Source organism: Eptatretus burgeri, chromosome 9 (genome assembly GCF_056783735.1).
Source record: "Eptatretus burgeri isolate ZD-2024b chromosome 9, Ebu_testis_v1, whole genome shotgun sequence".
Lineage (NCBI taxonomy): Eukaryota > Metazoa > Chordata > Myxini > Myxiniformes > Myxinidae > Eptatretus > Eptatretus burgeri.
In genome coordinates this window covers 57,582,990-57,598,976 of record NC_140969.1, presented here as the reverse complement: position 1 = coordinate 57,598,976, position 15,987 = coordinate 57,582,990, and the positions used below count along the sequence as shown (strand labels likewise).

Below are 15,987 nucleotides of genomic sequence, written 5' to 3'. Positions count from 1 at the left end.
CAACCAGAGGCAGATCAAACTCTTCATGAAATATAAGGACCATGCCATTAACTTAAGTTGTACACCCCATAACCGTACCACTTGAGGAAGGTGGGGGGCGGGGGGGGAGCATGATCTCTTCCCCCCAATCCCTCATTTTCACCCTGCCTATTGGAGAAAAAAAAACCATCAGTCCCCCATGGGGCGATTTATTTTTGTTATGACCCCAAGTTTGGATGACCAATTCGGAGTGGTGATCTTGCAGGAAGATGGGATATGTTTATGGTTCCCTTTCAGTGCACTGTTGCTGGATTGGGGAGAACAGTGCTGTACCTAGGGAGCTCTGTTCTATCTTTAAGCTCTGCTCTATCATTAATTGAGCGCCCTGAGGAAATATTGTGGGGACAAATCGCAGACAGAGCGGTGGGGGGGGGGCGAGACTGGAAAGGAGATGGTAGAAGACAGAAAGACCACCGACCTGCCTGCGGTGAGAGAGTGAGAGGCCCAAAGACTCAGCCTCATCGCAGGAGATACCAATGATCCGAAATGCTTTGGTTTCCACTGTGTGAAGCCGAGAAAGGTGAGAGGCAGGAATACCAGCCCAGAAGGGAGGGCATTACTCCATCAGGCTGTGGATGAAAGCATTGCATGTAGTCAGGACCTCAGGTGTGCCAAGGAAGGACTTTGCATGATGGACGATGCCCAGAAGGCAACTTGCTTTGGAGGGCAGCTTTGAAATGTGGCTTTCCCAGGAAAGATCTTGGCAGATAGTGAGACCCAGAAGGTTAAACAAAAGGACATCTTCATTCAAAAGAGTTGTTGAGAAAATAGATGGGCGTTGGGCGTTGGGGGGGGGGGGGTGTTCTGACAGTCCTTTCATAGAGACGTAGTGAGAGATTTGTCAGGATTGAAAGACATGTTCCACATGATGGACCAGTTTGTGATTTTACCCAGATATGCAAAGAGCAAAGAAGCTGCTGCTTGCCAGTTTGAGGGATGACAGATGGTACGGCAGAGGGTGGAGTCAACAGCAAAGAAATGAAGAGGATTTTCCAGAGTCAAAGACATCATTGATGAAAACCAGAAAAAGAAGAGGGCCCAGAACACTGCCTTGAACTCCAGCCTGGACAGGAAGAGGGAATGAAAGAACTCCATTTAGGGCCACACATTGGTTGCGAGAGGAGAGGAATTCTGCAAGCCAAGAGTGGAGATGGCCTTGGATACCATAGGAAGAGAGTTTGGTGAGCAGGGCAGGGTGCCACACCGTGTCAAAGGCACGCGATATGTCGAGGGATATGGCTCTGATTTCATGTCTGGCATTGAGTACCTCCATCTATTGTTGGGAGAGCAGAAGCAGCATATCCAGGGGAGAGTGACCTGGTCTGAAACCAAATTGATGCTCAGAAATCAAGCCATTGGAGAAGATGAAGGATTTAATGTCTGAAGTGATGATGGATTCCATAACCTTGCTGATGATTGGGCGAAGGCTGATTGGTCTGTAGTTGCAGGGATCTGTTTTTGCACCTTTATTATGCAGGGCAGTGATGTTTGCTTATTTCCAAGCAGATGGCAGATGACCTTGAGCAAATTAGAGGGTGAATAGAACAGAGAGAGAGGGTGAGCAAGAGCAGAAGAGCAGGTTTTTAGGATCTGAGTCGAGGTTTGACAGCAAGCTCTCCACTTTGTCAGAGGAAAAGGACACAGAGTCCAGGGATAGTTGTGTGCGACTGGATAAGGTGGGTACAGAAAGTGATGGGTTTTGGACACAAGATTTTGATGCAAACACCGAGTTTCGGCATTCAGCCTTTTCACGTGCGGCATCAGCAGTGCGGCCATTTGAGGTAAGGGAGGGGATGGAGGGGGAACATACACCAGAAATAGATTTGATTCGACACCACCAGGATTTTGAGGAGGGAGAGAAGTTTGAGAGGTTTGAGAGTTAAAACTTGTGCTTCGAAAGATGCTATTTTCTGGCTCTCCTGAGGGTAGATACACACTTGTTCCGAGCTTGATGGAAGGAACTGAGATTACCCTCAGTTGGGTTTGCTTTCCATGAGGCAAAGGCAAGTTGTTTCAGGACAACTTCCTTGCCACAAACTTCAGTGAACCATTGGCGGGATGAAGGGAAGGACAACTGAAGACGAGAGGGGATAAATCTGTGCATGAGCAAGCGCAAGTTTCTTTGAAAGAATTCCCAGGATGAGTTGATTATGGAGAAAGTAGCGATGGGAGACCAGTCTCGAAGTTTGAGGGCTGCTTGGAGACCCTGCCAGTCGGCCTGATGAAATACCAGACTCGACTGCGGTGAGGAGGTTCTCTGATAACAGTCAGAGAGATGTCCACTTTTACAAGGATGTGGTCAGAAGAACCGATTGGAGCAAAGGAAGAACAGCAGATATTTTCAGGGAAATTTGTCAAAATCAGATCCAGAAGAGATAGAGTGCCATTGGTTGAGATCCGTGTTGGGAAGTTGACCGATTGAGTCGCAGAAGTCTTTTGTTGAAGTGCCATGACAGGTGAGAGAGTTACCACACCCAGCCAACTGGCATGATGACAATTGAAGTCACCACATTTGAGGAAGAGAGAGTTCGGATGAGAAGATAGAAGTTGGGCAATGTTTTCGGACAGTGAGGTGGAAATGGAGTCATCACTGTTTGGTGGTCGATACAGCACACACACACACACACACATATATATATATATATATATATATATATATATATATATATATATATATATATATATATATATATATATATATATATATATATATATTGTTGGGGTCCGGTGGCGAGAACGACCGCAAGGTGGGGGAAGTTATGTCGTCTCCCACCAGCCTCCCGGAATTTTAGGTCGTTACTCCGGATAATTCCGTGACATGGCGGGTCGTTAAACCGACCGTGGACGCCAATACATCCACGGCGTAGCGTCGGGTCTTTTTGTCGTGAACTGAATTAACCACGCGGTGTCTACCGGGGAACCATGCCCTCGGTACGTCTTGCCCGAACCGGATCACTCTATCACCTACTAACTACCTTTCCGGTTCAGATGCAGCCGAGCGGACCCACCAAGAACGTACCGGCTCGGATGAATAGATTATCGGGGATAAAGACCCGGCGAAAAACTTAGATCCGAACCATGCTGGACCAATGGAGGAAAAGACAAAATCGAACTCGGAACATTTCGACAACAATTTATTGACAATAAAGCGAGGAAAGTTATGTGGTACAGGTAACAGGTTTATTGGGGATGTTATGCGAGAAAGATGTAGTGCGACAATTTTACAGCAACTTATAAAGCAACACAGAGCAGACTTTTCGTGAGAATAATACAGGCAAGATTTACAAGGTTCGAATAACTGGTACAGTTTCTACATCATGGATGGCAACACACACTCAGACACCCCCTCGGACAAAATAAACCCAGTTGAAGGCAAAGGACTTTTGTAGCCAGGAAGGGAGGGAGTTGAGGTCGCAGTTCTCGGTACCTGAGTTCCGGGGAAAGGGATGCTCCGTGGTGTGGCACCTGACAATGGTCGTGCAGCGTGTGTGTGTGTGTGTGTGTGTGTGTGTGTGTGTGTGTGTGTGTGTGTGTGTGTGTGTGTGTGTGTGTGTGTGTGTGTGTGTGTGTGTGTGTGTGTGTGTGTGTGTGGAATCCAAGGCAGCCCGGATCATTGGGTATCTCCCACGATGAGGCTGAGTCTTTGGGTCTCTCACTCTCTCACTCTCAACAAACGACTCCCAAAGAACTCCTTGGATCCTTCGCAGATCTTTCTTCAAATGATTCTGGTCTGGGACAGGATTCGGTCTTCCAAGCTTCTGTTGCAGTTTCGCTTCTTTTCCAGACCCCCAAAGAACTCAAGACTCCAGCACAGAACGAACTGTCTCAGCACTTCACGAACTCTCCGAACTGCAAGCACTCCACCCTGAGGATGGTGTCGTAATTTATCCATCTCCCTCAGCGGGGAGGGGCCTTGGTGAAACTGATATTACTGTCCACCTTGATTGGACGGGGCTTCCATGGGTCCGCCCTTTCTGGGTAGATTTTCGGCCATACCGGGAAGCCCATCCGCTCCACACATGCGGACTCGCAAAAAAGGAACTGCTGTAAGAGGATTTTGCCTCGGACAGCGAGTCGCTGGTTAGGTGAGTAGGTGAACACGCGGTTGTTTAGGCCACGCGCGAGTAGCAAGTGAGAGGAGGGGCAGGCAGGCAGAGGGTACCGCGGGTTGTCGTGGATTTGCCTTTGCAATGAAATGGAGTGGGGATATAAAGATTTATTAATCTAACCAAAAAACACATCGCAAAGCACTCCTTTAATTTTCCCACGAAACACAAACAGGGGATCTGTCTACACATATACAGGGTGTCCCAAAAAAATATACAACTTTTCATCTGCAAAGAGGATGGTCATAACATATATTTTTAAAAAAGGTATTAGGCTGGATAGAAAGCTGAAAGGTTGAAGTTTATTGCACCAATGTCAAAATTGCCACCAAAATTTAAATTTTGGGATAGAATCATCGTTTTATTTTCGACCACATGTTCGACGTAGGCTCTACGTTGTCCAATCACTGCCTGCAAACACGTTGTCATGTTCTCCATCACTTTGGGAAACGTTTCCTGAGGAATGTTCTGGATTTCTCGGTGGATGTTTTCCTTCAGCTGATCAAGAGTCTGAGGCCGAGGGTTTCCATAGATCCTGTCCTTGAGATACCCCCACAAGAAGAAGTCTGGAGGAGTAAGTTGAGGGGAATATGGTGGCCACTCAACGTCTTCGTAGAGGGAGATAAAGCGACCCTCAAAATGTTGGTAGAGAAAACGCCTTGTTTCCCTGGATGTATGTGGCGGTGCCCCATCTTGCTGGAACCACTGGGTTCTCATCTGGATCAGGTTGTTTCTCCAACGGGCCTGAGTACATAGCTCAGGCAGATATAATTCCTGAATCATTTCGCGATAGTTCCTCTGGTTTACCGTGCAAGTGCGTCCCTGGTCATCTTCAAAGAGGTATGGACCAATTATCCCATACCAACCAACCACCACCCACATGGTAACTTTGAGAACAGATCGAGGCACCCGTTCAGTTGATGCATTATCAAGATTTTCAGTTCCCCAGTATCGAAAGTTTTTCTTGTTTACCTCCTCGGACAAGTGAGCATGGCATTCGTCCGTCATGTGAAGTTTTTGAGGAAGTCTGCATCTTCCTCCAACTTTCCTGAGAACCAAGTTGCAAAGTCTAGTCGTTTGTGTTTCTATTGATCAGTAAGCACCGTTTCCGTTTGAATTTTGTCTGGAAAGGCATGAATGTCTTGGCGAAGGATCCTCTGAACGGTGCTCTTCTGAATGTTTGTCTCGGCAGAAAGTCGTCGAATCAATTTTTTTGGACTTTTAACGACCGCCTGTCTCACCATTTCCACATTTTCTTCACTACGACCTGTCCTCTTCCGACCACTGTGACCCTTGTGAAGGTCACAGATGGTTCCCACATGAGTAAACTTTGTGATGGTGCACTTTATTATCCGAAAGTTTGGTGCATGGCGCAAGTGGATACTGAAATGTCTCGAGTAAAGATGTTGCACCTGTATGACACTTTTCGTCTGGTGCCAAAGTTCAACAATTTTCTTCCGTTGTTGTACGGTCAGTCTTGGCATTTTTCTGGCACTTGCTTGGTATCAAAATAAACTTCAGGGTCTCTGCAACAAGAAATGAAGTATTAGTGACAAAATTACTGCTTTTTTAGGATCAAACGAAGCATTTTAAAAGTTGTATATTTTTTGGGACACCCTATACTTAATGGAATAACTGACTTGGGACACCTGTATGTTGTATGCATACGGTTCTCAGAACCGTAACAATATATATATATATATATATATATATATATATATATATATATATATATATATATATATATATATATATATATATATATATATATATACATATATACTAGCAGGGATACCCATGTTCCGCACAGGAATCCCATGCATGACGGCGGGTCTGAAGGAGTATATGTCACAGTTAATTGTAAAATTGTAGAGGTTGCCACCATTATTATTTTTTTTCATCACCACTATAATATTATATTTTCCCCGCCATGTTTTATATGCAGAAGACTCGAGTTCAAAAATGTTAAGATTTATTGCCGCATCAGATAAAAAACCATAATGCCTCAACAATGTGAGGCTGGTTTCATGTCATCATTTGTGACTTAATTTATACGTCGGGCATAACCCAGCCTGGCCCAGCGTATTTGATTTATTTACGTCTGTTATCCTGATAAAAAAAAATATGTTATATTATGTATACGAAGTTACAACGTACCTACGCCCATAACCATTCTATAAAATATCTACATCGCCCATAACCATTTAATTATAAAATATTATACACATACGCCATACGCCATCACCATTCTATTTATATCTGTAATATGTAGATATACAAACCACCACCACCATTTTTTTTTAATTTCCCACCACCATTTTTATTTTTCACCAGCAACATGTATTTCCTTCATCGCACATCCTATTCCCGTTTATGAAATAACTGAAGTAGCTCAATAATTTTAGTGGAGTGCTCGAGGATTAACAATATTTGATGTCTTCCCCTCTGGGGCCAATATGTATAAAGCCTCCGATGATCCCACATGCAAGAAAGAAATGGTTTAATACTCGCAAGATAGAAATCAAACCCGATCGTGTTTATACACCGCACAGCATTTAATATTCGCAACATAGAAATCAAACCCGATCGTGTTTATACACCGCACAGCGTTTAATATTCGCAACATAGAAATCAAACCCGATCGTGTTTATACACCACACAGCGTTTAATATTCACAACATAGAAATCAAACCCCATCGTGTTTATACACCGCACAGCATTTAATAGCGAACATCGTGAGCTTCATACTCAACGCGTGCACATGAGAGAAGAGTAAACAACAACAACAACAACAACAACACAACACCCTTGCAATTTGGAATCCGTGTCGTCGGCTATGACCCTTTTGCTTCCGGTTTTTGTCATGGGGAATGATGCGTCCCTGGAGGTAAAGGCATCGTCGGAGACATGAAAGACCCAAATATCAGACATGGTGTATATTTCCTCGACTGATTTTAAAAAAGATAACTCCCACATCATCAAAAAATATTTTTTAATCGTGATTTACATTATTTGATCACTGATCCCGAATCCAGGCCGAAGTGCCGTAAAAACGTTATACAGTAACAATAAAAATGGTTTTTATAACCATGGTTATAACAATAATGAACAAATAAAATGTTAATAAAATATGACTTACGGATGATTATTATATCATTATACATACGGTCATTTTTACAAGTGTGTCGAATGCATAAGTCATAATTCGGAAACCGGGAAGTTGGAAGTCATTGTCTTCAATTGACTGTAGTTTTCATTTCTCATTCTCCAACAAATTCTGTTGGTCCCATGTCAATCAGCTGAACTTGAAAAATTAACGTTCCGCAATCAGGTGATGACGTCATAATTTGGAAACAGGGAAGTCGGAAGTCATTGTCTTCAATTGACTGTAGCATTATTTTTTCATTCTATTGCAAATGGCGTTGGCCCCATGTCAATCGGCTGAACTTGAAAAATTAACATTACGAAATCAGGTGATGACGTCATAATTCGGAAACCGGAAGTCGGAAGCACAATTCTTTTACATCGGGACACTCCCGGGTACATGTTCTGTCAGCATGTGAAGTTTGGTGAGGATCAGTCTAGTACCTTTCGCCTGCATAGGTCACAGAGAAACACACACAGACACACAGACAGACCCACTTTCAACTTTATATATATATATAGATGTATGTATATGTATGTATATGTATATATATATATATATATATATATGTATATATATGTTTGTATATATATATGTATATATATATATATATATATATATATATATATATATATATATATATATATATATATATGTATGTATATTTGTTTATTTGCCTTGAAAAGTCAGGTAAAAACCAAAAGATGAAGAAAATGAAATATCACGATTTTCTTTCCTCTGCATTTGTGAATAACTTACCCTCATTGGGCAGTGCATGTTTGAATGCTGCCATGATTGCTGTGGAGAAAACTTGCATTGATCTCATTTAAGTTGTAATCAAAATTTACCTTTGTTTCCTCAAAATGGTGTCTTTATTTAATGAAAGAAGACTCGTTGTTCATTCTTCATATGTACGTACATCATAGGCTGAAAAGCAATGTGGAGCGAAAAAGATGACGGTGATTTCTGGATGGCTGGAGGGGAAGTCATGGCCTGTATAATGGGGGAAGGCATAACCGTGAGGGGAAGGCGTGGCCTGTATTATGGGGGAAGGCATGACAGTGAGGGGAAGGCATGACCCACCCACAGGCACAAAGTCAGCTTTTTATGAGATACTAGCAAATAACACCCGTCGCTTCGCTGACGGGAACACAGATGGGGAGGAAAAAAAGAAGGGGGAGATAGGGGTGGCAGGAGAGTGAGGAGGCAGAGAGGGGAAGTGAGAGGAGAGAGGAGGGAGTAGGGAAGAGAGAGGGGGAGGGGATGGGTAAAGAGATTAATACAGCTGCGACACAACAGAAGGCTGTTATTAATACAAAAGATATTAATTTAATATCTTTAATAGATTAATACAGAAGATTAATACAGCAGAAGGGACAGCTGTCTTAATTAATAATACAACAATACAGATTAAAATAGATTAATTAATACAGAATATCACAAACATTAATCTTTATTTAGAGCTGCGTGTGATGGGTGGAAAAAAGTTTTGGCTCGGTAATTTAGAAAATACGTTAATATGGCAAACGGCTCAGAAATTGGGTGTTATCAAATATATTTTGCTTTGAAACTCACCAAGAGAAACATATGACCTTTGTAAAGCAAATCCGATCACCAAATGCTTGAGAAACAGATGCAAGGATAAAGGAAAACTTGAAAGAACCTTAATAAGATACGGGATGAAACTTTGCCATCACAGCACCTTCAACAGGCATGGCATGTCCAGACACCTCTGGAGAGTCATTATAGATCCAAATCTACCCATATGTACCACGTCCGTGTGTGCTGTATACGTACATCTACGTTGCAGTAACTGTCGACTGTACATCTCGATCAGGACACGAACTGTATTGTACAGCTCGGTGAGTGGCTGAAACACTCAATCAAGCACTCCAACGGAACGCCTGGCTTGTCAAGCGATTGCCAATTGCCATAGATACAACTGTGCACCAGGAAATGCCCATGCAATGCTGAACTGGACAAAACAACACTTTTTGGGGGGAGTCAGAACTGCTGATACTTTCAAATCTGGAGCTCGCAATTTGTAATTCTGGTTAGTTTAAGAGATACTCTCAGTTATTCATATGCACAAATGAAATAAAGCCATGAACGTTGGCGTCTCCAGACATTTATATGCATTGCAATACACCCAGCGATTCGTAGCTATGATGAACAGACATTCGATCATATGAGTGAGGAAAGGGAAAAAATAAACTTTATCGTGAAGAAATCATTGCGGCCTGTTCCAAGTCAAAGAATGGTTGAGCAGGCCAAAAAACATGGCGGCTTTAGACCCCAGTGAGGTTACCCAGGAAACTCCTTAAAACCCCAGAGAGCAAGGTAGCCAAGTATCGCTTGATGGAGGATATTATTAAATAAGGCCGTTAGTTATTATCTTCAAAAGGGGTGTTTTAATTAACCCAAACACCCAATTTTCACTCTTGCTCTTCCTTGGAGTTTTCTTTGGATGCATGCAAAGTTTCAGGCTGCAAGGTATTATAGTTTTGGAGTTATGGAGGAGACACGCTGACACACACACACACACACGCACACACACTCACACACACACACACACACACACACACACACACACACACACACACACACACACACAAACACACACACACACAGACACACACACACACACACACACACACACACACACACACACACACACACACACACACACACACACACACTCACACACACACACACACCCTTTTATTTGTGTGGAAAAATACATACATACATCCATATATACAGTGTAGCATGATTCATATTATTCCTCTAATCTGCCCTGACAGTGCAGTGGGTCACCCACATATTGGTTATTAACATTTGTCTCCTTGGGATTGTATCCTGGGCAGATGTCTACTTCATTACAAGGTGTGCTGTAATGGCTCTTGGTTGAGGCATTACATTTAGAGTTTCAAAATGTTCAGTGGGATCTTTAACTTCCACAATAAATGCTTGCAGAAGGGACAGCTGTCTTAATGGCCCCTCTGAAAAACTGCACACACATTTATGCAACACCTCACATTGGAAACACCAAGGTGATAGTGTATAGTCAGGCAGGCAATCGAACAACAGACTATGGATCTCAAAGGTGAGTCTACAACCTCTGAGTTATCTGGTCAATCCAAAACAATTCATCGTGACTCGTAAAACTCCAAAGAATAACGTGATCTCGAGTTTTATTGGTACACTGTAATGCCTTTAGCATGTGAACAACCTTCATCAATAGAAACTCACTAACTATGAGGCTCTTGAGTCTTTGAACATACTGAGAGGTCACAAGCCTCACCCCTTTTTGGTGAAAACCTAAATGTTGGGGTAAAATTGCAGAAACTAAAGATATGTTTTATGTTTAAAAAAAAATAAAACTTTTCAAATGCTGTTGAACCAATTGGTGTCTAAACATGTTCACATTGTTAAATTATGCATATTCTGAATTTTGCCTTATCAGTAATACATTCACAAACAATAAAAAGAGCAATCAGAGATTGCAGACCCTCGCCTGGACTTGTTTTGTGTCGTGTATTTTGTGTGGTGTGTTCCATAAGTAAGAAAGAGATATAATTAGAACTGCCACTTTATAATTGCTGGCAGTGATGACGGTACCAAGACATCCTGCTTTGATGTGACTCTGCTTTGATTGGACACCTGACCCTGACCCATGACGTTTTTAAAAAAGTTATCATTCAATTGAATTTAAAATGGGATTAAAATAAATTCAATTCAAATCAAATGCAAGACGAAATAGGTACACTACTGCTATTGTAATAATCAGAAGGAACCCAAACAAGCAAAAAGCAAAGATGAAGTCATCAGTAGGAACGTGGATAGGATTCGCATTTCAGCTGATACTCCTCTACCCTCAAACTCATCCAGGCACAGCCAACTGTCCCTCATTAAAAAAAAATCGATGTGTGTTTGTGTACGCGCGTGTGCGCGCGCATCAGTGGGTCTCCCCCATAACTCCAAAAACTCCAAAAAAAAACATAACTCCAAAACCATGTAACCCAGCAGCCTAAAACGTTGCATGCATACTAAGAAAACTCCAAGGAAGTGCAAGAGTGAAATTGAGTGTTTTGGGTAATTAAAACACCCCTTTTGAAGATAATTAACGGCCTTATTTAATTATGTCCTTCATCAGGTGATCCTCAGCCACCTCGCTGTTGGAGTCTGAAAGCATTTCCTGGGTAACCTCGCTGGGGTTTGAAGCTGCCATGTTTATTGGCTTTAGGGAGAGTGAGAGAGGAGGGTTAGAGAGAGGATAATAATAGCGAATGCAGTGAGCTTCATACGTAGCGCGTACACATGAGAGAATAGGAAACAACAACAACACAATACCCCTGACGATTTCGAATCTGTGTCGTTGGCTATGACCCTTTTGTTTCCGGTTGTGTTTAAACGTTGCGTGGTGTATAAACACGATTGGGTTTTATTTCTATCTCGTGAATATTACTTAACGCGTGCACATGAGAGAATAGGAAACAACAACACAATACCATGGCAATTTTGAATCCGTGTCATTGGCTATGACCCTTTTGCTTCCATTTTTTTTCTTTTTGCTTCTGGTTTTTTTTTTTGTTTCCGGTTTTTGTCATGGGGAATGATGCATGCCCGGAGATAAAGGCATCGTCGGAGACATCAAAGACCCAAATAATATCAGACATGGTATATATTTCCTCCACTGATTTTAATAAAGATATCTCCCACATCATCAAAAAATAATTTGTAATCGTGATTTACATTATTTGATCGCTGATCCCGAATCCAGGCCGAAGTAACCAGAAATTGCGTATACAGTTGTGAACAAGTTATAGGTAAAGTCAGAAGCGAATGCAAGAATTCTATGTTCAATCGAGTATTAATTTTTTTAAGATGAGATCCTGTTCTAGGCGGTGTAGTTGTCGTTGTGAAGGTAATGTTGAGGTAATATTAATTTTTTCAGATGAGATCCTGTTCTTGGCGGTGTAGTTGTCGTTGTAAAGGTAATGTTGAGGATTTTTTTTTCAGATGAGATCCTGTTCTAGGCATTGTTGTTGTGAAGGTAATGTTGAGGTAATATTAATTTTTTTTAGATGAGATCCTGTTCTTGGCGGTGTAGTTGTCGTTGTGAAGGTAATGTTGAGGATTTTTTTTTCAGATGAGATCCTGTTCTAGGCGGTGTAGTTATCGTTGTGAAGGTAATGTTGAGGATTTTTTTTTTCAGATGAGATCCTGTTCTAGGCGGTGTAGTTGTTGTTGTGAAGGTAATGTTGAGGTAATATTAATTTTTTTAGATGAGATCCTGTTCTAGGCGGTGTAGTTGTCGTTGTGAAGGTAATGTTGAGGATTTTTTTTTTCAGATGAGATCCTGTTCTAGGCGGTGTAGTTGTTGTTGTGAAGGTAATGTTGAGGTAATATTAATTTTTTTTTTCGATGAGATCCTGTTCTAGGCGGTGTAGTTCTCGTTGTGAAGGTAATGTTGAGGAATTTTTTTTCAGATGAGATCCTGTTCTAGGCGGTGTAGTTGTTGTTGTGAAGGTAATGTTGAGGTAATATTAATTTTTATAGATGAGATCCTGTTCTTGGCGGTGTAGTTGTCGTTGTAAAGGTAATGTTGAGGATTTTTTTTTTCAGATGAGATCCTGTTCTAGGCGGTGTCGTTGTTGTTGTGAAGGTAATGTTGAGGTAATATTAATTTTTTTTAGATGAGATCCTGTTCTTGGCGGTGTAGTTGTCGTTGTGAAGGTAATGTTGAGGATTTTTTTTTTCAGATGAGATCCTGTTCTAGGCGGTGTAGTTGTCGTTGTGAAGGTAATGTTGAGGATTTTTTTTTCAGATGAGATCCTGTTCTTGGCGGTGTAGTTGTCGTTGTGAAGGTAATGTTGAGGATTTTTTTTTTCAGATGAGATCCTGTTCTAGGCAGTGTAGTTGTTGTTGTGAAGGTAATGTTGAGGTAATATTAATTTTTTTTTCGATGAGATCCTGTTCTCGGCGGTGTAGTTGTCGTTGTGAAGGTAATGTTGAGGAATTTTTTTCAGATGAGATCCTGTTCTAGGCGGTGTAGTTGTCGTTGTGAAGGTAATGTTGAGGATTTTTTTTTCAGATGAGATCCTGTTCTAGGCGGTGTAGTTGTTGTTGTGAAGATAATGTTGAGGTAATATTAATTTTTTTAGATGAGATCCTGTTCTAGGCGGTGTAGTTGTCGTTGTGAAGGTAATGTTGAGGTAATATTAATTTTTTTCAGATGAGATCCTGTTCTTGGCGGTGTAGTTGTCGTTGTAAAGGTAATGTTGATTTTTTTTTCAGATGAGATCCTGTTCTAGGCGGTGTCGTTGTTGTTGTGAAGGTAATGTTGAGGTAATATTAATTTTTTTTAGATGAGATCCTGTTCTTGACGGTGTAGTTGTCGTTGTGAAGGTAATGTTGAGGATTTTTTTTTTCAGATGAGATCCTGTTCTAGGCGGTGTAGTTGTTGTTGTGAAGGTAATGTTGAGGTAATATTAATTTTTTTTTCGATGAGATCCTGTTCTAGGCGGTGTAGTTGTCGTTGTGAAGGTAATGTTGAGGTCATATTAATTTTTTCAGATGAGATCCTGTTCTAGGCGGTGTAGTTGTCGTTGTAAAGGTGATGTTGAGGATTTTTTTTTTCAGATGAGATCCTGTTCTAGGCAGTGTAGTTGTTGTTGTGAAGGTAATGTTGAGGTAATATTAATTTTTTTAGATGAGATCCTGTTCTAGGCGGTGTAGTTGTCGTTGTGAAGGTAATGTTGAGGTAATATTAATTTTTTCAGATGAGATCCTGTTCTTGGCGGTGTAGTTGTCGTTGTAAAGGTAATGTTGAGGATTTTTTTTTTTCAGATGAGATCCTGTTCGAGGCGGTGTAGTTGTTGTTGTGAAGGTAATGTTGAGGTAATATTAATTTTTTCATCGCAAGAAGACTTAAATTTGATATATTTAAGAAGCGAATGTAAGAAGAATTCTACGTTCGCTTCTCGGCTTTGCCTATTCCAAATTAGTCCCGTACAGTTCGTGTCCTGACCAGGATGTACAGTCGACAGTTACCACAAGGTAGAGGGTACGTATACAGCACACACCGACGTGGTACATATCGGCAGATTTGGATCTGTAATGACTCTCCGTGGGTGTGTGGACATGCCATGCCTGTTACGGGCGCCATGGTGGTAAAGTTTCATCCCGGATATTATTGTTGGTTCTATCAGGTTTTCCTTTGTCCTCGTGCCTGTTTCTAAAGCATTTAGTTATTGGATTTGCTTTACAAACGTTATACGTTTCCGTTTGTGAGTTTCATAGCGAAATATATTTGATAACGCCCGATTTCCAAGCCGTTTGCAGCATTAACGCGTTTTCTAAATTACCGAGCAATATATTTTTTTTCTACCCATCACACACAGCTGTTTTAAAAGAATAATGTTTGTGATCATATCCTTGAAACGTCCAAATAAATGTAATGTTTTTCTTTGAAAGCGACTCAAGGTTTCTGGGTTATCTACTCGTCCAGGCATTATAAACAATGAAGGACTGAACCTCACACAAATTGTAACAGAAAATCTGATAACTGCTCATAACTCATAAATGTGTCCTCTATAACTTATAAAAGTCCTAATGAATCCAAGTGGTGGAATTTTTTTTTTAAATAAATTAAAATAATTAAAAATTTTTTTTATTTTATTTTATTCTATTTTTACAAAATATTTCTTAACCGTACTCTGGTACCACTTTTTGCTACTTTATAATGGAATATTTAGCAACGCTCTAACTATATATGTAATTCTAAACACATTTCCAGAGGAAGATGGTCTGGTTTTATTATTGAGATGACCCGTGTCTTCAGATAAGACCTCTAAATGATTTAAATCCATTTATTATGGCCTGGCATATATACTTTAATAGTGCATGCACTGATGTTCAACACAACTAATGATGTGGAACGATAAAAAGTCATGTGCTTCTGAAGACTATTTTAAAGTAACAGCACTATTATACTATAAAAGGCAACATAATATTTTGGGTTGTCTGGTTACTCAACCACTGGTTTCATCATAGTCATCGTCATCGTCATCACATTCAGTCTGAAATGAATTTGCACACCCTGATCCTTTGCAGTTTCTGCATGCAACAGAGCACTCACTCAATGTCGTGCTTCTTGCATGTGCACCTGAGGCTGCAACTGTTGCAATCTGTCTTGCAACTGCATCTGATGACCTGCAGGAGTTCCTGGGGAGCTGGTGGTAAGTCAGTTTGGACAGGGATGAGCTCCCCCTATCACTTTCTCTCCATCCCCAGTCTGGCGGCAGGAGTTCATCCACGGTTCCCTTTCACTGCTGCACCTGGTAATACACGCGGAGACTGTGGTATTTTGCTGCTGCAGAGGTAGGTGGTAGGCTCTGTGGCTGTACATAAGAAGTTCTAGTAGCCACCTTCTGACAAAAGTGCTTGTGTCGTAGTGAGTTGAGTCCCTCCCCAGGCTTACCATTGGACAGGCAGACCAAAGCATTCTCTCCTGCTGCCACAACATCTGCTGTGGAAGCTGACAGTGTGTCAAACACTGTAGCTTGCTCACGGAAGTCATCACTGGTTGTGAATTTCTTGAGGGCGGCTCCTTTGCCAATTCCATACAGGCGGGATGTAGTATCACACCCAAGGATCACGTGGATGATTGCTTGTCTGATGGAGGCAGTTTTC

At 41.4% G+C, this 15,987-nt stretch overlaps 1 protein-coding gene across 37 annotated transcripts in view; it reads left to right on the top strand.

Moving 5' to 3' along the window:
- The window catches only part of LOC147020161 (CUB and sushi domain-containing protein 3-like), a 1,491,173-nt gene that overhangs the window by 377,181 nt on the left and 1,098,005 nt on the right, over window positions 1-15,987 (top strand). Inside the window, exon 1 of one of the 37 annotated variants that reach the window (XM_085895240.1) lies at window positions 13,266-14,359. The exons of the other annotated variants lie outside the window; for them this stretch is intronic. The gene's annotated coding sequence lies outside the window, so the exon portion shown is untranslated. Of the gene's footprint in view, window positions 1-13,265; window positions 14,360-15,987 lie in introns of those variants that run through there. 37 annotated transcript variants of the gene reach the window in all.